The sequence below is a fragment of the Mastomys coucha genome, unplaced genomic scaffold, assembly GCF_008632895.1.
Source record: "Mastomys coucha isolate ucsf_1 unplaced genomic scaffold, UCSF_Mcou_1 pScaffold6, whole genome shotgun sequence".
Taxonomy (NCBI): Eukaryota; Metazoa; Chordata; class Mammalia; order Rodentia; family Muridae; genus Mastomys; species Mastomys coucha.
Window position 1 is genome coordinate 67,562,964 of NW_022196912.1, and position 26,641 is coordinate 67,589,604.

General features: G+C 41.7%; 1 protein-coding gene across 4 annotated transcripts in view; it reads left to right on the forward strand.

The window, feature by feature from the left end:
- Window positions 1–2,755: 2,755 nt before the first annotated feature.
- Window positions 2,756–26,641, forward strand: part of Akap6 (A-kinase anchoring protein 6) — a 458,326-nt gene continuing 434,440 nt past the window's right edge. For 3 of the 4 annotated variants that reach the window (XM_031356459.1, XM_031356461.1, XM_031356460.1), the window contains exon 1: window positions 2,756–2,948. The gene's annotated coding sequence lies outside the window, so the exon portion shown is untranslated. The remainder of the gene's footprint in view (window positions 2,949–26,641) is intronic. The other variant, XM_031356462.1, reaches the window with a different exon arrangement.

The following is a 26,641-nucleotide window of genomic DNA, read 5'->3' on the forward strand; positions in this document are numbered from 1 at the left end:
CACTGGGGGTGGGCTTTGAGGTTTCAAAAGCCTAAGCCAGACCCAGTGTCTCTCTCTCTTCCTTCTGCTTGTGGATCCAGATGTAGTTTAGCTAGTCTAGGATGTCAAAAATCTGACTTGATGTTAGATTTATTGAGCTACCTGATCTTTCTCACCATGCCTAGAACCTAGAAAGGGGGACTATGGATATTTTCTCATTCTGAGAAACTGTATTTAGGTGTGATTGAAAGAAAATGTGGATTTGTCTGTCTTAAGCTGGCTTATTTTGTTTAATGTCATAATCTGTAGTTCTGCCCACTTTCCCTGCAAATGATGTAATTCCATTCTCCTTATGACTGGGTAAAATGGCACTCTCTTTTATCTGTCTACTGTTGGCCTGTCCTCTTCTCTTTATGGAGTCTTCTCTGCAAAGGCTAATCTTGTTCTAGCTCTATGGCTTTCACCCTATTTATTTCTGGAGGCCCAGTAATTTTTCAGGGAGGTCAGTAGTAGGCAGGGTTAGTAATTATGCCAAGAAAGGTCCAACAGTCTTGATTCAGGGCCTCTTTGCCCCCGCCCCAGTGAAGGAAGTCCAGCTTTGCTCTGTGTCTTAGTCAGGGTTTCCATTCCTGCACAAAACATCACGACCAAGAAGCAAGTTGGGGAGGAAAGGGTTTATTCATCTTACACTTCCACACTGCTGTTCACCAAGGAAGTCAGAACTAGAATTCAAGTGGGTCAAGAAGCAGGAGCTGATGCAGAGACCATGGAGGGATGTCCCTTACTGGCTTGCTTCCCCTGGCTCGTTCAGTCTGCTTTCCTTCCCTTCCTTCCTTCCTTCCTTCCTTCCTTCCTTCCTTCCTTCCTTCCTTCCTTCCTTCCTTCCTTCTTTCTTTCTTTCTTTTTTCCTGGAACTCACTCTGTAGACCAGGCTGACCTCGAACTCAGAAATCCACCTGTCTCTGCCTCCCAAGTGCTAGGATTAAAGATATGTGCCACCACTTCCCAGCTCAGTCTGCTTTCTTATAGAACCCAAGACTACCAGCCCAGGGATGGCATCACCCACAATGAGCCCTCCCACCTTGACCACTAATTGAGAAAATGCCTTACAGCTGGATCTCATGGAGGCACTTCCTCAACTGAAGCTCCTCTCTCTGTGATAACTCCAGCCTGTGTCAAGTTGACACACAAAACCAGCCACTCTGTATCATAGAAGAAACATTGTAAAATATTATTAGCAAACCATGATTATTCTCTAAGTCTATCCTCCCTCAGATGAAACCCCTGAGCCCCAGAGAGGTTACTAACCCTGAGTACACAGAGTACACTCTAGAAGGAAGTACCACCACAGGTGGGTTTCCTGAGCCCCAAGTCGGTGCTCTTGGCTCTGCAATGGCTTGATGCTAACCTCTCAGTGCTTGAGTACCATATGGTCTAAGATAAGGGAGTCAAGTTCTGTTGTGCTGCTGACTATACGCACAGGTTCTCCTCTTGTTCTTCCCTTCCTTGTTCCTTATTCGGAAAAGCAAGAGCGATCATGACTTCACATCCAAGGCAGGGCTGCTCTGTGGAAGGCTGGATATCGGCACTTCTGCATTTTATCAGTTTTTCTTTACAGGAGGCTGCCTGAGTTCCTTCAGCCCCTCCTCCCCACCGTGGTGCTGATTAAGAGAGCTGTGGAACAATTAAGAGAGGATGGGACAATATAATTGTATCATTCTGTATTAGGTTTCAGAATTTTGTGCTTCCTCAGAGTTGGAGAGGCAGAATGGATGGAGGTCAGTCAGCTTGGTTGCGCCTTTCTCTGTCAGTGGGCCTGCAAGCCTTAGATGCGTGAGATGGGTTGCTGCTCCGCGTTTAGCTCCCCTCAGGGTCACAACATGATGTTTGTTTATGCTTTAGACTGGAAAGAAGTGATTACTTTGGATTTCCCTTCCTTTGATTGATTAACTGGAGAAAACCTCTTGGAGTCTTGTTTTAATGTGCCTGTCAGAGGTCCGGTCCCAGTGGGGGAGGGGAAAGAGTAATGGCCTCCCTTGTAGGCAGTCTTACTGCCTCAAAAGAACAAAACAAACCCCAGGGTTGGGAGTGGCGTGGCGGTCACAAGAAATTTCCACAGGTCTTCCACATGTTCCAGATTTAAGCCCCAGAAGATACTCACCTTTGGGCCACGTGTGGGAAGAGTTCTCTGTAAGACAAGGGGAAGGGTCTCTAGGACCCAACCTCTTTCCCCTGCTCCTGAAGGTTAGGTGGCAGCTGAGTGCTCCAGCAGCAGGCTCCGTGGGGTGGGCTCTACCCGAGAACACCCTCGGGGCAGCCCTAGCTGGCTGAGGCTTTGCCCACGTTCTGTCAATTCTTAGTCTGCGTTCTTTAGGACTAGACTCACTTGGCCACTTGTTTATTACATTTTACATTGTTTTAAAATCCACAATCCACGCTTTGTCCTTTTTCTCCTTGACAGGTGAACCGAACCTCTTTTTAATAACTTTTAAAGAGGTACTATGACTAGCCAGAGAGAAGAGCGATCAAATTGCCTGATAGGGAACTATGAATATGAGTTTGTTATTTGCTTAGGACTGAATCTACATTCCACTCGAACCTTTATTCTCTAAATGTAGAGCAACAACTGAAGAGGTAATGTTTATTTTGTTTTCTAAAATGATTCTAAGAAATCCTCTTTTAAACTTACGGATTTTAGTCCAATAAGGAGCCCTGTTTCTTTGGACTACATTTTGCATATTGTCTGCCTCTTACAGGGCTTCTGTATTGTCTCAGGCTCCACTGGAAATGCAGCAAGGATTCCTAGCACATCCCAGTTGCCATAGCAACAGCAGCCTTTTCCCATAATGAGCTGCATCATCTGAACTGATGTCACAGCATCATGCAGCAGGTCAAGCAAGGCATCTCCTAGTATTGCATCCTACAGATGTGCTGTAAACATCAAAAGGAGGCGGTGGGAGCAGGAGATGGTGAGTGTTAAACATTTGGGCCTTAATTGCATCGCTGTTTTGTTGGTTGCTCGGTGGCGTCTGCTAAGGCAGGGATGGGGGATGTTGTCTGCATAAAATGGACTGGAGAAAGAAGGGTTGTTTTGCCTAATTCTGTCTTCAGGCTGCTGTGTTAAGACAAAGGCCTGTGAGAGTCGCATAAAAATCAAAATGCAAAGATTTCTTGCTCCATCTCCGCCTGTTATTTTTAGTGTTCTCATGAATTAAAAAAAAAAAAAAGCACAGGATCATTTTCTATTGCAAAAGCCTAAATAAGCGCTGAAGTGTGTAGTTCATTGTATTTTAACATTGTAAAGATATGTTTCTTTTTTATGGGGCAGGGCTAATTGGTCCCATTTGCTTCTGAGATGTATGAAATATTTAGTGACTTGCAGAAGGAATTCAGTATTTACCTCCATTGGGTTTCCGATTCTTCACGGCAAGGAATGAGTGCTGAATAAGCATTTGACATAACCCTATGTGAAAGGGATTCTCTTGCCTGTTCAAGAAATAATTTGTTAAAAAACATTAAGACTGAAACCAGATGAGATTATGTATGCCTTTGATTTGTGTGGAATGTCCTCAATTCATGTCCTCCATGGTTAAGAGGCTGTAGCTGGAGTTGTTTCCCGGCTGGTTTGTAACTGAGAGAGGAGCAAGTCTCCTCTCTGCAGCAGTTATAGTCAAGGATAACCTGGGGGAGAGACTCTGGAAAGGCCAGTGGCCCTGCCGCCACAGGCAGCCTCTTGCAGAACTTTAGCCCCAATCTGGTGTGATAGATAAAAGTCGGAGGCCTTGATGTTTGTTAGGAATGCAAATTTCTGGACCCATAACCTCAGCTCAGTTCCAAAGCTCCAGATAAACATACATTGTTTACATTTAATCCAGGGCTTGCTTTTAAGAATCATTACTATTTTATTTGCTAAAAAAAAAAAAAAAAAAAAAAAAAAAAAAAAAAAACCAAACCAGTTTAACAGGTCAGTAAGGAACAGCATACTGTTGCCTTTTGTTTTGGGAAACGAAATGAATTTCCTTGGTGCAACTGATCGCTACTGGGGGAGAGAAAGGAGAAAGCACGTGTCAGTTCAGTTGATCAGTCTGCCGGTTTACAGTCAGGGAGTGGTCCTGTGTTTCAGTGCGGTCGAGCTGATAGTTTTTATGTATACAGTCTTCCTGGAAAGAACAGCACCCCCTGAGTTCCTTTTCATTAGTTAAGATTGTTGGAGCCGAAACAGTTTAGATGGAGCCTAAACCAGATATCTCACAGGAAGCAGGGAAAGCAACACCTCTAGCCAGCTTGGATTGATTTTTCTCTCCCATGGAGTTGGGCATAGCGGTCCCATTAGGCACAGGCACTAGGCTGAGTGGGTAGAGCTCGGGTTTTAATTAGTTTGTTTACCCCAAACCATACACAGGCTACTCCCAGTCTTTTAGGCTTATGTCGCTGGTGTGCAGCTAGACGGGATGGAAGAGGTCAACTCGGCCTGGGCTTCTCACAAGCAATTAGGAGTATGGATGCTCATTGCCTGCTTTTTTTATGACGCATAGTGTGAACAGAGAGCTCTGCTGGGACCGCTGGGTGTGAACGCAGCCAAGTCAGAAGCTCTCAGGTGAAGGGAGGGGAGGAGCAAGACCGTAATGGGGGAAGGGAAAGTGGTTAGAACCCCTTGAAGTACTGCTTCCGAGGAGGAGCGAGGAACGACGTGAAAAGACTTGCACGGTGACATAAATTGCTAGGAGTGAAACCGATAGCTGAAGGCATCGGCTTAGTGGGGTTTCTCCTGGCTTAATTCTCCTCCCTTTTGTCTAATAGTGCTCTCCGCTGCTTCGCCATGGGCGATGTGAATGATTACTGAAAGTCACAGAGGCCAGATTCCTTAAGGGCAGTGTTAGAAAAGTGAAGTCATGCTTTGAGGGTGGGGAAGGGCACTGGAGGGTGTGGGCTGCCACGCAGTTGCTAGCGGAACATCCGCCCAGTGCAGGCAAACCTGTCATCCTCCCAACCCCCACAGCAGGCAGCTACAGTTCCTCAACTTTATGCTTTTGTGCTTTTTGCTCCAGGAGAACAAAGCCCCCATAGCAGGAGCTGTCACCCGGTGTTCTGTTTCTTAGAGGACCACAGCCTGTGCTGCACTCTGCGCTCTGATTAGCTGTGCCTTAATTACTAGCTAAGGCTATTTCAGTTGTGGTAGTTTTAATATATCCCCAAGGGGTGTGGGAGTGAGTGAGTGTTTGAGTGGTGTGTGTGTGTGTGTGTGTGTGTGTGTGTGTGTGTGTGTGTGTATGGGGGAGGGAGAGAGATCGTTCTATGGCTGGATTTATTGGTGCCTCAGTGAAATCTTCTAGAATTTCAAGTATTTTGTTGTACATAATGGCTGGAATGTTATCAAAACTGTGTCGACCCTGTGTGTTGACCCTGTGGCCAAGTTTAAACTGTGTGAGTCTCACAAACCTATACTTTTGGTTATGGTTTTGTTACTGAGTTACAACTGTTATAATGGATTTACTGTTATAATGGATTTAAATCTTTCTAGATAACTAGGCCATAGTGGGGCTAATACAAATAATAAGCACAATAACAACTATAGCTAATATTTATTCAGCTTATTATTTATCAGTTTTACTGAGCCAAGCTTTGTGTATTAGCTTGTTTAGCTCTTAAGAGGCATTATGAGATAGAAAGTAGCAGTCTCACTTCATAAGACTGGGCACTGGGATTCATATTTTGCAGCATCAGTTCCTAAGTTAGACACTGGGTTAAAGTCACATGTTTATTGGGCTGGGATTCTAACCCAGTGCAGCCTGGCTATAAAGCCTGCGAGTTTTCCACAGCTACCCCAGTGTTATGACTCCTTCTTTTAGTCATCCCCACTTTATTGCATGGATCCCACACCCTTCCTGATTCTAATCGAAAGGTCAGATTTCACAGGTAGAACACACTCTCACTACAGTTTGATCATTTTTACTGTAAAGATGAGCATGATTCTTGGTCAGATGTGAATAATTAACTCTGACCACAGCTCTTTAAGTAATGCAGAATTGACGCTCAGCCCTTTGCCAGGACCCCTGCTTGACATATTGGTTTAGCTGAATCTTTGAAGTGCTCCCCGAAGGAGCCTAAGCATGACAGAGTCCCACTACAGTGAGTCTGACCTGAGTCACCAGTGATTCAAGTCTGTTATTCCTGTCTTATCAGCGATATCTGTAAGTGTTCTGCTAACCTTAAGATGTTTGCTTTTGGTGGCAACACCTGTCATATAAAAGCAGAGACCTCCTTCACAGGCGAGAGGATCTAATATGAACGCGTCTCTTGAGTCAAGAAAATCAAAAGAGGGTTTATTTGGCTGGATGTATCAGTGGCTGAAACCGAGTGCTGTGTGATCTATTATAAGAATCACAACCTTGTGCAACATCCCGGAAGCCTTGGGTCTGTGGAGAGCCAATACAGTCATCTCTGCTTCATCTCACCCATCCCCAGCTATCCACCCCCAGTGTCATTACAGGGCTCTTGGGGGTGTTCTTTGTTTAATATAGTCTAATGCACACACTGACAGCACAGTGATATTGATTCTGGAGTAGTGAATACTTAGAAATATTACTCCACAGGGCGCATTAGCCCTTTCTAGGTTCTGGGAAGGAGTTAGTCATTGACCTAGACTGCTCCAAGAAGGCCTAAGCTTGTTTCTGCATGAGGTACGGGATTGAGAGGTTGCTTAGAAAACTGGAGCATCTATCTACACACACAGTGTAGTCTAGAGAGGAGATGAAAATAAACTGGTACAATTGTTAGGGTGAGTCTTTTCACCTGAATCCCTGAAAAACTGCTCCTGTTTATTTGGGCTCCCATTCGCTAATACAGAAAGCACTATACCTGTATAGCTGTCTATGCACAGTTTACATATGGGGTTGAACTCACTACATTGAATAATAGATATTTTTTTTTCCTCCTTGGGATGGATAAGAATCTTGCCACGTGTCAAAAAGGCCAATATCGCCATTAATGTTTTATTGGCATAAGCTATTCTGAGAAATTTAATTTCAATAATTCAGAATGTATGTTTCTGTCTCATTTGAGAAAACTGACTTGTGAAAAATAAGAAATATATAAGACAATATTGCAATATTTCTCACCTCGACAAGGTCCCTTCCTGGAGAGGCCTTTAGGTACGGCATTCTGGGAAGTCAGTTGTCTGGTGAAGGGGCATGCACACAAGGCTCTTACCTTACACATTTACACTAGCACGCTGTGAAATATCAATTCAAGTGAGAAGCCTTCAAAATAAGCATCTTAACTAAGTTATTTAAAGCTATGTGTTCACAGGAACATGTTTAGGTCTTGCTTGTTTTAGTTACTTTCCCGTCACTGTAACAAAATGCCTCATGAAAGCAGAGGCAGATTTTGGCTCATGGATTCGGAAGGTGTGCTCTCTCATGGCCTGGATGTTGTGGCCTGAGATTGAGGGGAAGCTCCTCATATCTTGGTGAATCAGAAAGTAGAGAACTGGACTGGAACCAGAGACGAGAATGATTATCAAAGAAAGTTCCACAAGGCATCCCCTTGTTCTCCCCGTGACTCAAGCATACGGTTGCAAGATGGTTTTCCATGTCTCACCTCCCCAGACAGTGACCCCAGCTGGGCACCAAGTACTCACAACAAGAACCTTTGAGAATATTCTAGATTATAACTGTAGCAACATTTATGTGCCCACCTTGGCTTGCCAAGGTAGAAAAGCAAAGCAAGCAAACACTTAAGACTGAGTGCTCCCTTGTCTTTGCTGGTACCTGGAAACGGCCCGTCAGCAGTGAGAAGATTTTCTGAGGGAGTATCCCTTTTTATAGGACTTTGTACAATAGTGTCCGACTGTTAGGCATTCTGAATTTACAAGGTATAAGGTTTCCTCCCCTGGAGCACTTGTCTGTTAGAATCGGAATCCTTGATTTGGTTTTAAGACTTGGTGAGGATATAAGAGAGACTGTTTCCCTTATAATCCACCAGCTATACTTTTCTCGGCTCCCCAGCCAGAAAGCATGCTCCAAATTCTTTCAGCCATCTTGCAACCATATGCTTGAGTCATGGGGAGAACAAGGGGATGCCTGCGGAACTTCCAGAACAAGTTCTCAAACTGACTGGTTCCTGAACTGAACCCGGCTTGCAGCTTATGTCATAACCTGTGCAGTCCATGAGTGGCTGAATACTCTGCTGCTGTGATCAGGGAACTTAATGGTATCTGCCTAAGAGCATCTGGATTTTCATTTTATATTGGACTCTGTACAATATGCAGGGAGTTCTTTACAGCCCCTTTGGTACGCCTTTTGGTACTCTATAGACATTTGAGTTCGAAGCTGTCTTATACGATAGTCCTGAGACAGCTCAGACATGGTTTAGAACTTGAAAGCGAAGGGACCACTGTTATTAAAACAACTCAGAGCAGAAGGCTTCCCCACCCCGTAGAAGCCAGCAGTGTGCACAGTAACTCAGTGGTATTGCTTTTGTAGGCAATGAGGGACATATTCCGTTATACCTGATGATGTTTGGGAAGCCAGGTTTATGTGTCATCATCGTTGCTTTCAGGGGAGAAATCGAATCTTCTCTGTAAAGCGAACTAATTAACCATCCTATTGGTTCAGGGCTTAGAGTAATTCTCTTGCCCTTTGTTTACTACCTGATTGCTTTTCTCAGCTTCTTTGTTTAACTCTGATTTAACTAATTACACAACGTATTTATGCTGGCTGGCTATGTGCTTACCATTCCCTCACTTCCCCCCTTACTCATCATCTTAGTCCCTCTCCCCAGGAGGCCAGGGGCCTATGATTGGAGGTTGCATCACTGCAGGAAGAGTTCATATATTTTTTTAATTAAAAAAGGGAATTGCAGTGAATATAATGAACCCTTCTCAGCCCTGCCTTGCTAATGTCCCACAGTCCAGATCCAGTGCTACTGTTTGTGGTAATGACACTCTGGTGATTGGCTCTGGGCCCCAAGATAGGGATGAAGTCCACCCATTGCGACAATCAGAAAGGGCTGTGTTCATTTGTGAATCTACAGATTAGCATGGTTGCTAGAGAATTAAGATGGATGATGCTACCTTGAGGAAAAAAATGATAACTTAATTCCTTTTTTTTTTTGACTATATGAATAAATAGGAATCTTGAGGAGTCTATAAAGGGACTTGCTGTCACTTGGAAGCCTAGGGATGGAGTTCTCTTCAAGGGTTGAGCCCCAAGAGCTACACAACATAACAGTGTTGATATTTATCTTGGCTACCATTGCATAAATCAGATAACCAGCTTAATTCAGATAATTTCATCAGTAGTCAGCAAGGAACAAATGCATCAAATGTCCACCATCTGTTAAAGGGGGAAAAAAAAAAACTAAAAAAATAGGGACAACTACAAGGACATACGCAAGCAGATGCTATGTCTCCTCTATGCCCCTTGTGGCATAATCGGCTTGCATTTCACCTTTAATAGTTTAAATTGTGCCCTATGTTCAATCTGGTGTTCATGTTTCTATAAATTAGAATGTGTCTTTAGGAATAATTTTAATCAGCTGGGCAGTGGTGGCACACGCCTTTAATCCCAGCACTTGGGAGGCAGAGGTAGGCAGATTTCTGAGTTCGAGGCCAGCTGGTCTACAGAAAGTACCAGGACAGCCAGAGCTACACAGAGAAACCCTGGCTCAAACAAACAAACAAACAAACAAACAAAACAAAGAACAAAAACACTAAAAAACAAAACAACAACAACAAAAAGGAATAATGTAGGCAGCCTCTCCACTAATAATAGCTAAAACAGGGATTATATGTGGTAGAGAACTATATGTGAAAATGAACATAGGTGTGGTAAGCATGATTAATAAAAGCTCCTTATTACCATTACTAATTAATGATAATGATAAGGGAAGTAAGAATGAGAAGTTGGTGGGCATAGCAAGCCAGGAAGATGCATATTTCTTCAGCACTGGCTTGGAATGGTAGCTATAAAGCTCTGCAAACACCTGCTTCAGAAAGGCAGCTGGTCCAGAACAGGGTCAGAAGCCAGGAAACAAAGGTTAAAAAACCAAAAACCAAAAGCCAAACTCATGAAACAGTGGTGTTTCTCTGAGAACTAGTAAAGGATCAGATTCATGCACGAGACAGGAATTTAGCAATAAAGAAAAATAAATTGATATCAGATTTTTAAAAAAAATCTGAAGTTACTTTAGCATGGAATAAATGTTTGTTGTTTTGGTTTAGGTTTTTGTTTTTGTTTTTGTTTTCATTCTGGGGGTCAAACTTAGGACCTTGAGCTCTACCACTTAGCCATCTCCTCAATCCTGCTATGATTTTTAAATATGATTTTTAAACATGTGGGTTTTAAATAAAACTGAAAATGAATGGATTGAGAAACTGAGAACCAAGGAAACGATAATACAATCATCTCAAGAAGAGCTAATTTTCACCCTGTTAGTTTCTGCTTGGTCATCCTAGCCTCTTTGTTTGGTTACTATTATTTGACTTATTTGTTACAAAGAAGCCCGGAATGGTGCCGGGACAGCAGTGATGTCTCCTCAGGGTTCCCGTGAGGGAGCTGAGGCTTTGGAGCTCAGTGGACAGATACATAAGGGAGAGGAGAAATTGCTCAGCAGATGGTGGCTTACAACAACCTGTAACCCCAGTTCCAGGCGATCCAATGCTCTCTCAGTCTCTGAGAGGTCCTGTACATTTGTGGTAGATATAACCTCATACAGGTGCACAAAAATAGACATAATAAAAAGATAGAAAGTTCCTGTACATACACACAATGAAGATACAGACAAACAGGACAGACAGAAGAACAGACATACATGTTGGTTCTTCTGGTGGTTGTCTCCATCGGTGAATTTGAAGCTCTGTTGGGATCAGAGTCATTTATCCTTCTTTCATTCCTGAATCCTTAGCCAAAACTATGCTTGATGGATTGGTGGGCTTGGGTAGAACTTTTGATAAATGCACTCAGCAGGGAGAATGGTAAGCCATGGAAGAGTCCCTTTCTTGTTAAAAATGCCCAAATGAAAAATAATTAGGACTGTTGTGGTAAAGGCAGAAAAGCACAGGAATGTGGTAGTGGAGTTGTTGCCAGAGCATGCAAGCTCACACATGAAGCCATGAGGGAGGGCAGCGTACATACTCCGTAACTCATGTGGAGGGAGAGGGGAACGCTCTCTTAGTTGTAGATAGATATTACTGCTGACTTCTGTTCCAGAGCCTTGTTTTAAATCTCGTGCTTCTAATGTATTTCTTTAAGAATAGGCCTTTTGGGGGTTGAAGAGATGGCTCAGCCATTAAAGGCTAGGCTCACAACCAAAAATATAAGAATAGGTGTTTTTTTTCTTGAAATTTAACAAACGTTTTTAGAGTAACTTTGTCTTTAAAAAGACAGACTGTCCAGCAGCAATTAGAAAAGCACCCTGAATAAGAAAATTGAAAAGTCAGTGTTTTTTCTTTTATGATTGTAAGACCTATTTAAGTTTTTTTTGTTTTGTTTTATTTATTTATTTATTTTTATTTTTGTTTTTTTGAGACAGGGTTTCTCTGTGCAGCCCTGTCTGTCCTGGAACTCACTTTGTAGATCAGGCTGCCTCAAACTCAGAAATCCACCTGCCTCTGCCTCCCAAGTGCTGGGATTAAAGGTGTGCACTACCACCGCCTGGCTTAAGTTTATTTTTATCAGTCTTGTGCTACAAGAGAAATGATTATGATGTCTGAGGATTTCCTTATGTCTGTAGCATGTGGCATGGCCAGTTTCAGTATCCAGGGATGTTACTGGATTCAAATAGCACTTTTGTGTTCAAATGGCAATGGAGTCAGAGAGGCATTGGCTGGAGGGCTGAAGCTGAGCTTCAGTGTTTCTTAGGGTAATTCCCCAAACCTTGGTTTCCTTCACTGGAAAACAAGGGCTAAAACAAATGGGTTAGTTTTGAATGATGTTTTAATTTTCTATTACCTCAAATATTTTGTATCTCACTTGAAGGATTCTCCTTATCTTTTAATTGTTTATCTTTCTGATTTTCAAAAACATGTTCCAATATTTTAAGTGTGTTTATTGTCCTTATGTAGATGGAACTATTTCAATGTATTGTCTTAATCCAGTAAGGCTGTTATGATACTATAAAGTAGGTAGTTTCTAACAGAAACTCATTCCTCCCAGTGAGGAGTGGAGGTCGGAGAGCCCAGGGTAGAAGACTGCAGACTTGGTGTGCAGTAAGTGTCCACAGAAGGGAACCACAGCTTTCTGGTTTTCTCTTGGAGCTCTTATGTGGGTACTAACCTCTGTCACTGGGATCTGAAGAGTTTCCCATTGGCTCCACTTGTGAATATCATTACCTTGGGAGTTGGGTTTCAACACACAAGTTTTTGTAAGAAACATTTAGACCATAGTGTTTATCTGTCATTTTTCTCACATTGGTGTTTGTCTTTAGCTTGAATTTCCAAGTACATAATGGTTGTCAGCCCCTAGTTCCATCTGGGTTTCCTAAGGTTTCACTTAAACTAACTAGTTATTTTCTTTCATAGTAATTCTCCATAACTTCCCTATCTTGTGGATTCATCCATTTTCCCTCCTTTCTTTCTTTCTCTCTTTCTTTTTCTCTTTCTTTCTTCCTTCCTTCCTTCCTTCCTAATTTTTTGCCACAACATATACATTCAGTAGTGATCAGGATAAAAGCTTGGTTCTTCCTGCCCTACCCATTGAGTATGGAATCTCTTTGGAAATTGATATCTGCCTCGGACGTCTTTATGAAATATGACTGACTGCTTTTATGAGTTTGAATCATATGGGATTCCCATTTTTGTGGTCAAATGGCCAAATAATTATCAACTTTATGTGGTTTAGTAAAAATCATTTGTTATCATAAACTATCAGTTTTTTACTGCTTTTATATGTCAGTGATGAAAATCAGTCCTCAGTGAGCAAGTGACATAAGTGCACAGTATTCAAGGCCTCAGCGAAGGTTGCTTTGGGATGGATTTCTGCCTTTTCTGCTTCCATCGTTAGGACCTTGTTAAGTTGCTTGACTTTGCCAAGTGTCAGCATCCTCATTTAAAAAGTGGAAATGGTAAAACCAGCCTCACAAGCTTGTTGGTAATTGTACTGGCTGGTTTTGTGTCAACTTGACACAGGCTGGAGTTATCACAGAGAAGGGAGCTTCAGTTGGGGAAGTGCCTCCATGAGATCCAGCTGTGGGGCATTTTCTCAACTAGTGATCAAGGGGTAGGGCCCCTTGTGGGTGGTGCCATCCCTGGGCTAGAAGTCTTGGGTTCTATAAGAGAGCAGGCTGAGCAAGCCAGGAGAAGCAAGCCAGTAAGTAGCATCCCTCCATGGCCTCTGCATCAGCTCCTGCTTCCTGACCTGCTTGAGTTCCAGTCCTGACTTCCTCTGGTGATCAACAGCAATGTGGAAGTGTAAGCTGAATAAACCCTTAACTCTCCAACTTGCTTCTTGGTCATGATGTTTCTGCAGGAATAGAAACCCTGACTAAGACAGTAATGGTCACAGATCACAGGATGGCACCTGACAGATGAGGACCTTCAGGAGGTGGATAAGACCTCCTGTTACTAGTTACTAGTAACAACCACAGTACCTCTCAGCTGTCAATGGACAAGAAGAGAAATGATGTAAGAAAGGGCAGGTTCCTGGGAAGTCTCTCCCTTAGCATGATGTAATGCCACATCCACCCTCACAAATCTCACTCTGACAAGGTTTCTAAAGACGTTTCTGAGAGAAATAAGAAGGTTGTCTTTGGTGTCATCCTCAGGTGGTTTTATTGGGAGCAGATTCCATAATTTATCTGGCCTCTTAAAATGTGCTTAATCTTCTTCCTTTAACTTTTTATTTTTTTTCAAATAATAACATTCCATTAAAACTATGAAGCTTGTACATTTATAACATAATTTTCAAATTTTGTTTAAAATTTGCATAAAATTGTTTGCATTAGCCAGGCATAGTGTTGCATGACTTTAATGCTAACACTTGTGAGGCAGAGACAGGTGAATCTGAGTTCGAGGCCAGCCTGGTCTATAGAGCAAGTTCCAGGACAGCCAAGGCTGTTATACAGAAAAACCCTGTCTTGAACCCCTCCCCCCACCAAAAAAAAGTTTGTACTAAAAATATCTTATTGAGGTTAAATGTTTACAAGTGTTTAGGAGACGCACACCTTAACTTATTTCCTTTCCTCTGAGTGATCCATGTTTGTTGATGACTAGTATAGAGGAGAGAGCTGACTATTCGTGAATTCAGATTTCTAGCCCCAGGTAATTGTTCTTGGGGTCAGATTTATACTTCTTCAGTTTTTTGATGTCTTCTGAACTTTCTCGACATGACTCTTCTAAATACTTCAAATGTCGTTCCATTCTAAACCTGCTCATTTAGTATTTCCTCTCTAGAGAAAGCATTGACCACAGTCTTCTCTCCAGGAAGATATTAGGAGTCATGTCAGATACTTTGTGCATCCTTTCCCTCCTAAACCTTGCCAAACAATTGGTAACTTTGAGCTGGTGCATATATATATATATATATATATATATATATATATATATATATATATATATATATAATTTTTTAATGGGTAGTAAGTTAGGTGGGTTTCTCCTATCTCCTGGTTACCTTTTGTAAAAAACCACAGACTGGATACAATTAGGTAGTATCTCATGGAACACTCTCTTGTTTCCATGATTTTTCTAGACACTTCTGAACCTTTTCCAGCTTGGCTACAGCATGTGTTCATGACCAAGTGCAGCTCCTGCACTGTGGTGCTGAAGGAGGGAGACTGTACACGGTATGAGCTCTGGATGAGAGTGCAGGAAACAGATGTTGCCCTAAATGATGTGTTACCTTTTAAATTTGAACTAAAAGTTTATCTGGTCCAAGTGTCCCCAAAGTTCGTGTGTGGTTCCTACACCCTGACTCAATGTTGGGAACATGCCGCTGCCTCCAGCTATGTTTAAAACAGAGGGAAACAGCACCCCTCCCTCTTTGAGGAGTCAGAAGACTGGCATCTTTGAAGAAAGCAGATGGGACACTGGTTCTGAGTTTAGAGGTTAGTCCCACCGTCGGCTAGCTGCCTACCCAGCCTTTCTGGATCCCGTTCTTCTTTATAGGAGCTGCTTTGTCAAAGACCATGAAGCTGCTTTGTCAAAGACCATGAAGCTTGGAAACAATGTTTAGGAAACACCTAGCTTAGTGCCTGGGTGGGGGCTGGGCTACAGGAAATGCCCAGCAGTGATCAGTAGAGACTGATGTGTTTACAGCTCACCTCTGCCTTGTCCTCATTTTAGAACAATTTCTGTTTCAGTTCCAGATCCGTGGATTATCAGTGGTTAGACTCCTATATCAGCATCCTCTGTGCCAACAAGGCTGGAAATGGCATCACACAACTAACTTAACACAGTAAAGAGCTGGGAAGACAAATGAGAATTCCACTTAACGAATTCAGACTTGCATTGTATCCCACAAGTCCCAGGTCCCTTTTAAAGCCTTTTCTCTTTCCTCCAACTCTGTCCTCATAACTTCCGAATTTACAAAGCAATAATTCTTTTATTTTATGTTGCTACTTATTCACACTGAGCTTGTAAACACATGGGCGCTGACTCTCCAAACACTTGGCAGTGTTGTTGACAGCTGCAACTCTGCCTGTTCTTGTATTCTGCAAGGGATCTGGCTATGGTACTCCCAAGTGGCCTGTGTGGAACCCAGGACAGGTACAATTTGCCTATCTCTCCCATATTCTGGGTCTTTCCTGCTGCTCAAAGAGCTCGGAGGCTGGTCTAATAACTGACGTCCTGCCTATTTTCTAAAGCAGTATCTGTGATCCACCTATACTCTGTCTTATTACTGTGGATATAGTGCTCCAGGAGCTTTCTAGATATGTGGAGGATTAAAGGATCAAGAGATTCTGTGTAGTTCCTTCATAGAGTAGCAATTGAATTTCAGCATGCATTATTCTTGACATCTGCTTAGTGACTATTGTACTGGCTGGTTTTGTGTGTCAACTTGACACAGGCTGGAGTTATCACAGAGAAGGGAGTTTCAGTTGGGGAGGTGCCTCCATGAGATCCAGCTGTGGGGCATTTTCTCAATTAGTGATCAAGGGGTAGGGCCCCTTGTGGGTGGTGCCATCCCTGGGCTGGAAGTCTTGGGTTCTATAAGAGAGCAGGCTGAGCAAGCCAGGAGAAGCAAGCCAGCAAGGAACATCCCTCCATGGCCTCTGCATCAGCTCTTGCTTCCTGACCTGCTTGAGTTCCAGTCTTGACTTCCTCTGGTGATCAACAGCAATGTGGAAATGTAAGCTGAATAAATCCTTTCCTCCCCAACTTGCTTCTTGGTCATGATGTTTCTGCAGGAATAGAAACCCTGACTAAGACAACTACAATTGTGTACAACGTATGTAGCGAAGCAATGATAAGAAAGTCAGGGAATTATAAACCCGTCTAACTAATTCTATTCACTAGAAAGTGCAATTGGGAAAGACATGAGTGTGTAGTTTACTGGGGTTCGGGGTTTGATCAGGTAGTAAATCTGACGTAGGCGCCTTTTGGTTGGATGTAGAATATTGCTAAGCACAGGTGCTTACCATGTTATGTAACAATTATACAAGTATATGAGGAGAATGAGTGTAGAGAGTGAGATTTGGCTTGGGTAAGATATAGAAAGGCTTTTCATGCAATTGCTATTTTAAAAGATAACATATATTACTCTAAGTATCTTATATTTTCTAAAGCTAGAAGAATGTTTCCATACAAAAAATTAGAGCCCAGTGGATAATAAAAAGCCAGGTTAAAGCTCAAAATATTGTCAAGGAAAACCCCACAATTAAAAATATGCATTTATTCTCTAACACAGGTCAAAGCCCATATAGTATACTTAAATATAATTAGCCTTACAGTTTTAAACATGATATTGAGGATATAAGCAGACACAGAGGTAACAGATACATATTAGGGCACAAAAATCCCAGAAAGATTTTCATTTGACTTCACAAGAACTTGTAGGTTTTAAAGAATGGGAGTTGAGAATTTCTTTAATCCAGTTGGACCACACACAGTTTTCAAGTTGTTTTTGGAAACAATGGTCAATCCCCAAATTTAAGGTGGTGATAGTTATTCTTTCATAGCCTTTATACCAAGTTTAATGAGTGAGAGTCTCAGATTACAACCTGCCATCATAGAGATATTTAAAAGACTAACATTTATTAGCAAAGCAGGCAACAAATATCCCATATACCTGTTTGGTAGGCTTGAGGAACTTCCATGTCTAGTTTCTTTTTTTTTTTTTTCTTTTCTAAAATGCATGGTCTCTGTATTTAGAAACTCCCAGTAGTCCTGCTGCTTTAGCCTCCCAAGTACAGTGATTAGAGGCGCCAGCCACCACGCCTGTCCATTTTCTTTTAGGAGTTCCAACTGTATGTTAACAGTGGTACTTGTGGTAGGGGTTTGTAACCTTTAATATACATCTTGCTATCAGAAATCTTTCTAACCCAGTGTTCCTAGACACAGAGACAACGACATCACAAAGAGGTGCTGCCAGTTAAGACATCAGAGAACTCTTATTCTTTGTTCTTGCAAGTGTTTTTCAAACTATTTTAGCTAACCTGTATGTCTTGGATATATGCAATTTCAACAAACAAAAATGTGCTTGCCTTGATTGGCATACATATCACATGATGTCAAATTATTTTAAAGTAAATGATAGATCTTGTCAAACTAGGTTAAATTTCTTATCCACCTCTTACCAGATGAGAGACACTAAGGTTTTCTGTTTTCTCCTATCTCTCATCAAGTTAGTAACTCAACCTCGGCTACTCCCATCTGCATGTTGTTTTTAATCCCAGCACTTGGGAGGCAGAGGCAGGTGGATTTCTGAGTTCGAGGCCAGCCTGGTCTACAGAGTGAGTTCCAGGACAGCCAGGGCTACACAGAGAAACCCTGTCTCGAAAAACCAAAAAACAAAACAAAACAACAACAACAAAAAAACATTTGAACCTCCACTCACTTCCCAGACAGACTTCCTGGAACCCAGACACTCTGCCCACTGGTTTCATTTAAAGGAATTTCAAAAGTTTAGTTAATATTAATAGTTTAACATTAAAAATTAAGGAATCTGGGCTGGTGAGATGGTCCAGTGGGTAAAGGCACTTGCTGCTGAGCCGCCAGATCAACTTTACTATGATTCCCAGAACCCACATGGTAGGAAAAAACCAAATCTCACAAGTTGTTCTCTCACCTTTACCCACAAAAGCTGTAGCACACATGGGGCACGCACCCCAATAAATAAATACCTGTAATTTTATTTTAATGTATTGAATCTGTGTTTTCTGTTGATCTGGTCTCTTCAGTATGTCTCTCCCAGAGGATGGATAATTCCTACCAGAATTATAAGGCTTTACTTAAATTTCTCAAAGGTGGCTTTGCTTGCTAGGTTCTTGTAATTCTTTTCTGAAGGAAAATTGGGCTACATTTTTCAGGAGCTGTAAGATGTTTGTGTAAAGTCACCTGGTCCTAAGGTCCTCACCTTAGACAGGGATGGGTTTTTCACACTGTTTCTCACCCAGCAACATAGTCCAGATAATTCTTTGAAAGCTATAAGTGCCCCTATGTCCTTTACTCTCATCATTCCCAAGACTTGATCATTGGTCCCAACATCCTGCTCACAGATCCTCCAGGATTCACATCTGATCTTGTTCCAGAAGATTCTTGGCAGCTACTCTCACGAGCAGAGTGTTACAGGTAGAGAGCCCCCTCAAGTTACTCTCTTAGAACTCTTCCTTTCAAGTTTAACTCATGAAAGGGATTATCTATGTGTTTCCCATTAACATGTAAAAACAGTGACATTGTGTTTCAGGAACTAGTACTCATTCAGATATATATATATCTGTAGGACAGTATCCATTTCCCAAAAGATGACGTCATAGCATTTTACAGCAACAACTACTTTGGGCAGAGATTCAAGAGTACACTGTCTAGACCTTATATGAATTTGACTTGTATGTGTGAGTGCTTGGTTTCTGTTTTGTTTCTTAGTGCTCTTCAAAATGTTTCATTTAGACTTGAAAATCAGAGAAGAACTTTCCCACAGAGGTCTTTGAGTTTTGTAGGTTACGGCCAGTGACTGCAGGCTCCTGAAGTAAGAATGGATTTCTGTTCCTTGAGTTTATGTGGTCTTCAGCCTCAGAAATGAAGAAATACCTGGAGACATAGCAAGTCTTGATGCCATGCCAGTGGATGTCATTTTGGATTAGGAATTGATACAAATTTATTACAAGCATGTATAGCAATACCAAACAATGAGGACTTCTACTTGCCGACTGATTCTATGTGTTAGGCTCCATGGTAAGCATTGCTACATACACACTCAAACCCTCAACACTTGTTAGAAGCTAGTTGAAGAAATACACTAGCTAGATTGTGGACTCCTTATACAATTCTTCAGTAAAGAGATTAAAGAAATTTTGGAGAAATGGCTAATTATGGAGCCAGTATAAAGAAAAACTCAAGATAAACAGTCAGTTTATAATTTGAAAAAGAAAACATTAAAAATCAAACCCAGAGGATGGATATTTCAAAGGGGAAACTAAACTAAAAAAACAAAAACAAAAACAAAACAAAACAACAACAACTAAAATGGTTTCTATTGCCCAAATTTGATAAGTAATATAGTATTGAGTTATAACTTAAGAACAAAATGAAAACATATGTGTGTACTGTATTAGAACAAGTGATTGAATACATAGATAAGCAGGAGAAATAACCCTTCAGGACAGAATAACTCCAGATTAAATATGTTAGTATTCCCATCCTTAGAAGGAAGAAGTTAACCCACCCTGGGGTCGGGTGGGCTAGATTTAGAGGTTTGGTTTTCAAGGAACAGGATAAGGAAATGAGGAAATGGTAGCTTTACAACAGAGAAATGTGCAGATGCGATCTCAACCGAGCAAGGAGGTTAATGTGGTTAGGGATGCGTGACTATCTGCATCCGTTGAGTCACGTGATTATCTTTGTGATATTCTTCCTTCTAAACCTATAATCATATTTGTGAGGTGGGTTTTCATGTTCTCCACATTGGCGCCAAACTTCCTGTAGAGCTGAGGGTGTCCTTGTACCACTGATCTTCCTGCTTCTGCCTTTTGAGGGTTGGGGTTATCCTGTGGGCCACCCCACTCTTATCCTCATGCCTTTTGGATTTCAAGAAAATAGCAGAAAAATTAACATGGCATATTCTCTTTGGGAAATGGGCTGTATTCCTCAGGTCTGTCAAGGTCATGAAAAAGTAAGGAAAGCCTAATGTTCTTGATAACAAGAGACCAAGGAGACAGGGCAGCCAGTGCAGTGAGGTTGTGTCCTAGGATAGAGGACATTGATGCAAACCATGCTGAAAGGCAAGACCAGAGACTGACTGACAGACCCATGCTGAGATCAGCTTTATAGCATTACCTGATGGAAGTCCATAACACGCTACGCTAATACCAGAAGAAATACAGCTAGGAGTTTCAGGGGGAAATTTGTACTTTGTAGAGTCTTTCTGCAAATATAAAATTATTCTAAAAAGAAAAGTTTCTTAAGTGAATGGATCAATAAAAGGTGATGTAGGCTTAGATTAAAATGACAGAATATGACAGAAAATTAAACTAACAATTCCCTTCTTCAAGAAACACCAGCCTACTGCCTACCAGTCTCATGAGCAAATGGCTTAATGGTTTGCTATACGTTCTTCCAGACATTTTCTGTGACATACAGACTAGTAGTGGGAAAGCACACAATGAAATAAATCTTTATTTTTGTCCTGTTCCATGACTTGCTTCTTAGCTACTAAACAGTGTACCAGAGACTTGACTTCAGGACACAGAGAAATGACTTTCCGGATCACTTTTAAGTGTTTGTGAGAATATTGCTCTCGCAGAGGCTTTAACTCATCAAGTCTGCACCTTCATTTTAAGTCCCTTAGATTATTTTTTTTAATAGATACTAAATATTTTTTTATTTCTTCTTCCAGACTAGAAGCCTAAAATAATCTTTTGGAATTTCTAGAATTTTTTATATCCTTACACAAAATTATTATCTCTAGCGCTTTAAAAATAGTATTTGGTAACAGTATACATTTTAGAAGCAAAGAAAAGAAATGTGTTAATAGTTTAAAAAAAGCAGAAATAGAAAGATTATTAATGGCTGACTATATTTAACTTTGTAGATGGATCCTAGCTTAAACAGTTACTGGTAGAGAATGAATATTTAATAACATTACTTCTAGCGTAAGTAGGATGAGAATTGTAACCTTTGTCTATCTGTGCTTAGGACCACAGAAACCACAAATTAGAATCATTGCAGATTTTGTTTACTTTTTTTCCTTCCCCCGTGTTTTGGGGCTAAGCCTCACTCTGTAGCCTAGGTCTCAAACTCATTGTGTAGCACAGACTGGTCTTGAGCACATAGGCATGAAGCTCCGGTCTCATCCTCCTGAGAGCTGGGTCTTCAGGCTTGAAGCACTGCGCTGGCTGGCCTTCTTTACTACCACTGTTCTTCATGATACAGCCACATCTGGGACCTGAACGAGGCTCATTGATACTGCACACCATGTACAACCTTGACAGCTTTGGAGGCCAGGGCTCTGCCATTCTGAATTGTTATTTCTCAACCAATGACTGGTACTTCTCTGTAGAAACCTCTGCCATAGATCATCTCCCTGTACAAACCAACAAGCTAGAACACTTCTCTGTAGGGCTGGGCCTTATACAAGAAGGTAAAATGTTATCAAAATAGCCTTGAAATCAGAAAGATAGGGCATCCTCACTGCTTACCCACTGATGCTTTGTGTCCTTAAACAATTTGCTTAAAATTTGCTCATTTTTCCCCAACATAATATTTGTGTTGATTCTTCAGGAATTTCACATCAGATACCCAGATCACACTCACTTCTAAGACTTTCCATGTTCTTCCCCCCAATCCTTGTGACCTCTCTCTCCCCCCAAAAAATAAAATTTAAAAATAAATATTAACAACAACAACAACAACAACAAAAACCCCAAGTCCAATTTGATTGTCTATATGCTTACTGGAGCATGGTCAAATTCTCAACAGACTGCCCCTTAGTAGATCTGAGCCTCCCCCTTCTGAGCCTCCCCCTCCTGAGCCTCCCCCATCTGCACCTTGCTGAAGGCCATCAGTTGTGGAGAGCTGCACTTGGCATCCTTATCACAGGTTTTAAGAATTTTCTTCGATGGCTTCCTATTTAGGCTGTTACTCTGTGTGTGTGGGGTGGGTGTGGGGTGTGGGGTGGCGGGGGGGAAGTGCAGTTACCACAGAATCCTTCCCTGTTGCTCTTTCTCTCAACTGTACATCTGCAGTCAACGATATCACTGCAAAAGTAGCCTCCTTGCACTTCACAGTCAGTGAGAGCTTCCACACGGTTTCTGGTAACAGTATAGACAGTACACGGATGCAGAAGGACTTTGATCCCAGATAAGGTCCTCAGAGGTAGCTTTGGCCATAAACATCAACATGACTTCAGGTAGCAGCACAGGCCACTCAGATCAGTATAGCCCCCAGTGGCAGCTCAGCCCACGGACATAGACCAAGCTGTCTTCGGTGGTGATACGGGCCACAAACATCAACAGACAATGGTTGCAGTAGGACCCAGGACCCAGACATGACCCTCAGAGGCAGTGTAGACGTGGACATCACCATGGGCTTATGTGGCAGCACAGAACTCAAAACTTGCTGATTTTTTAATTCCCTTGCCTGTGGGTTAGAGGTAATCAGCTATTTTAATAATCCCCAGTATTAAAAGATAGTGCAGGTGTTTAGACTGATGTCTGATGCAGCGAGTGCCTGGCATGGTAAGTGGGGATAGGAATTTGTTTCTGAATAGATTGAGCACATTTCTCCTAGGCTCATCTATGTCTTAAAATTTTCCTCTTACTTTGATTCCTTCTTCTCTCTACAAACAACCAAAGCCCGACCCGTGATTCTGCCTTTCTTATTGTCTTCCCGGTTCTCGTTTCTAACAGCCATGCTTTCTGGCAGAGTAGGACACTCTGCTGCTAAGCCGGCTCCTACACAGCACAGATCTGGATCAGAGTGCATGGAAACTGTGCTCACTGCGGTCACTGTGGAGACTGCTAAGTGGATATTTGATCTTAATTATCTTGCATCCTTTGCCATCCTGGTGGCCCTCTGTATCTTAGGGAACTGCCTTCCGCATTTGTGGGTCTTCGTGCAACAGTCATTTCAGTTCTGGAAATCTGCAATGGACATAAGTCCTAAGTTAGGCCAAGCCAGGAAGTCTGAGGAGTGACGCTGGACAGTCAGTTCCTTCCTGCTTGCTACCTGTTCATCCCCACCCATGACAGTCTTTTCTATGGATTGCTTCCATCCTTTCCCTGGAATCTGGGCTGCTTCCTACTCCCTCGACCCATGTTTTTGCATCTGTTAAGCTCTGCTGCTTAGAGGACAGATACTCTTAAACGGATATGCATCTTAACTGGTGAGTAAAGGAGGCATGTCAGCCTTTGTGTCATGCGTTTTCTAACACCTCAGATCTGTCTTCAAAAGTCTCTGTTCTTGTAAATCCTGCCGAGGCACTGTCCTGACTTGTTCTCTCACTTCTTCATATGGTTTCTTCCAGTACTAAGTTTTCCAATGGATTTGCTCTCATGTTAACCTGGGGATTTGAATTGCACCCAGTCTTTCTGGGAGGAGAGGGGAAGCCTCCTGGTTTCTTTTCTGGATTATGTTTCTAAACTGCATTGAACCAAATATGTAGAATGATACTGAGATGCAACTATAAAAATACTTCTGAAAATTGTGATACACTAATGAATGCTTTTGTTGCTGTTATTTTAATTTTGAGGTTTTTTTTTTTTTTTTTTTTTTAAACACAGAATGCCTTGGGACTCACAATGTAGCCCAGGCTAGTCTCAAATTCACTTCAGTCTCTCCCTCAGTCTCCTGAGGATTACAGGCTTGAGTCATGATAACTGGTTAAAATGTGTTCAGATGATTTTAATATTGTTACTGTTGTTTTGAGACAGGATTTGCTATGCAACCAGCTGGTCCCAAATGCTCTTTCAATCTTCACCCACGAGCTCTAGGGCTACAGGGCTAGCATCATGCCTTATTGTTTCCTTTCTTCCTTTTTAAAATTAATTACACTGAATGACAAGATCCAGGGATAACCCTAATAACTACTGTAATTTTAAGCAGTAATTCGGATAAATGTACTCTCGGGATATATGCAAGAACTGTGATGTGGTTTATTCTGGTGATCAGAGGCATTTGCTAATACTTGTGGGGTGTACTTTCTGTATTTATAATTGAAATTCTTTGGGGGTAAATTCAGTTAGTGACCATGAGGTTGTAATTTTTCTCCCATTTTAGTTTTCCGACCTTTTGAATTCTCTCCACAAAGCCATTAGGAATCCAAGGACCCCACCGCAGAGTCCCTTGCCTCCACCTCTGCACAGAGCCGTCATCTATGCCAGTGTTTAATGTTGCCACAAATATCCCCAGGACTTAGCTTTGTCCTGAGCCTGGATGCCAGAGACCATCTCCTGAATGTCCTCAGGCAGTCACCCTACATTTCTTTCTCCTGGGGTTTCTCATGCCCTCTCTGTTCTACACCTAACCCCTGGTATGGCCCTCTTCCATACACCTTCCACAAAGCTCCGGAATGGCCAATCTAAGAAACTCTTCTGCTCTAAACCTGAGAAGAACCTCTCCTAAGACATTCAGTGGTTACCCTTCTGCCTGTAGATTGCAATTGAGAGTTCCTCGAAAGTTGTGAGAAGCTTATCCACAGGCAATGGCCTCACCTACCACTCTCCTCTGTTCTTTGCCAGTACTATTTACTTTGACAATATATACGCATTTGCCCCTTCCATCATGTGTTTTGATTTTTTCACACCCAGAATCTCTACACAGGCTTCTTACACTTTAGCTTTGTCTTCCTGCTAATTCTTACTCATCTCCCAAGAGTAGGCCAAGGGGCCCCCTCCTAGGAAAGTTTTTGATACTTATAGTTTTCTCCCTCTTTCCTCCTTTCTTCCCCGCTTTGCTGCTTGAATCTATCCTATGTTTCTAGTGAGGATCATGTCATACTGTATTTTCACTATATATTTATATATTTTCCTTTTCCATTGAAGTGTAAAGTTCTCAATAAAAATATGTATTTTAAAGAAATAAATACATAAATACACAAATAAATACATAAATAAAGATGTATTTCTAACTCCTAAATGATATGGACTTTATATAGTTATTATTTCTAAGACATATTTGCTGACATATTTAATATCACTGAAAAATTATTAATATGTGACTAATACAAATTAATTTATTTTAGAGGATGAGAGCAAATTAATTTCTTTCATTATAAATTGAGGGCAACGTTTTAGCATTGCTGTGTAATGTAATTGGACATTTTTTGCTGGAGAAATCAGGTCAAGTAATGCAGAAAGATTGAAACTGTACACACGTACAAAATGGTATGCAGGTTGGAATAACACAACATTTTAATGTACTGTTTTAGCATGATTATTATTTTGCATGTTACTGCTGATTTTTTTGAGGTGATAAATGTTTATCTGAGCTGAGATAATATTTGCAGAAACTCTCAGAGAAACAGTTAAAAGTTTAGGGATGTTCGTGAGTTCTCACTGCAGAATGGTATACAGGAATTCAGAGAGTAGAAGATTGGGCTTAGTGATACATAGCACTTGACAAGATTACAAAGTTGAGTCCAGTCTGGGCTACGTAACAAGACTTTGGCAAAATGATATTTTAAAAAAATCAAATTGCTGAAGAGTGCATGGAAAATAACCTTAAGTGGGTAATTAGACATGGCTGCTGCTAGTTCTCGTGATACGGTGATAAAAATTAGAAAAAAAGGACTCCTTCCTCAATACACTTCCCTGCTATCTCTAGACATGGCCCTAATTGACTGATCTTATTAGAACAATGCATGCTCCAGCAACCTTCTGGGAAACGTCACGGATAAATATACAAATCTATGGTACCTTACAAGTGGCGATTTTGTATAATGCACAGCCTGGTCACCCTAGCCACAGGGTCTATTTTGCATTTCTCCTTGTATGTGGTTTTGCAACGAGTTAGTTATTTTTTTTTTGAAAGTTGATAAATGTTTGCAGATTTAAAACAAGTACCAGCTGTGCTTTAGTGGTGGCTTGGAGAAGTAGACTTTCAGCACTTCCGGGTGACCCAAGACCACATTTGCATAAATGCTTCCTATAACATTGAAACCGTGCACCTGAGAGCACTGTAGCCCCCAGGGCACCAGAGGGCACTGTAGGCCCCAGGGCACCAGAGGGCACTGTAGGCCCCAGGGCACCAGAGGGCACTGTAGGCCCCAGGGCACCAGAGGGCACTGTAGGCCCCAGGGCACCAGAGGACACTGTAGGCCCCTAAGCATCGAGCACTGTACTTCTATGGGAAGCCATTTTACAGAAGCTCTGAGGAAGATTTCCAAGTACAGTTTAGAAGTACAGCAAACGACAAACGTTATAGCCAGCATTTGATCTTTGCCACACTTTATACTTTCTTGATCTAGAATTCAGAATCCCTGTTTGTGTGCAAGTCCTGGGATCGATGCGTTCAGCATAGGATGCCAGGAACCTTTGTCTCCTGGTTAAAAATGAACCCTTGTTTTTTTTT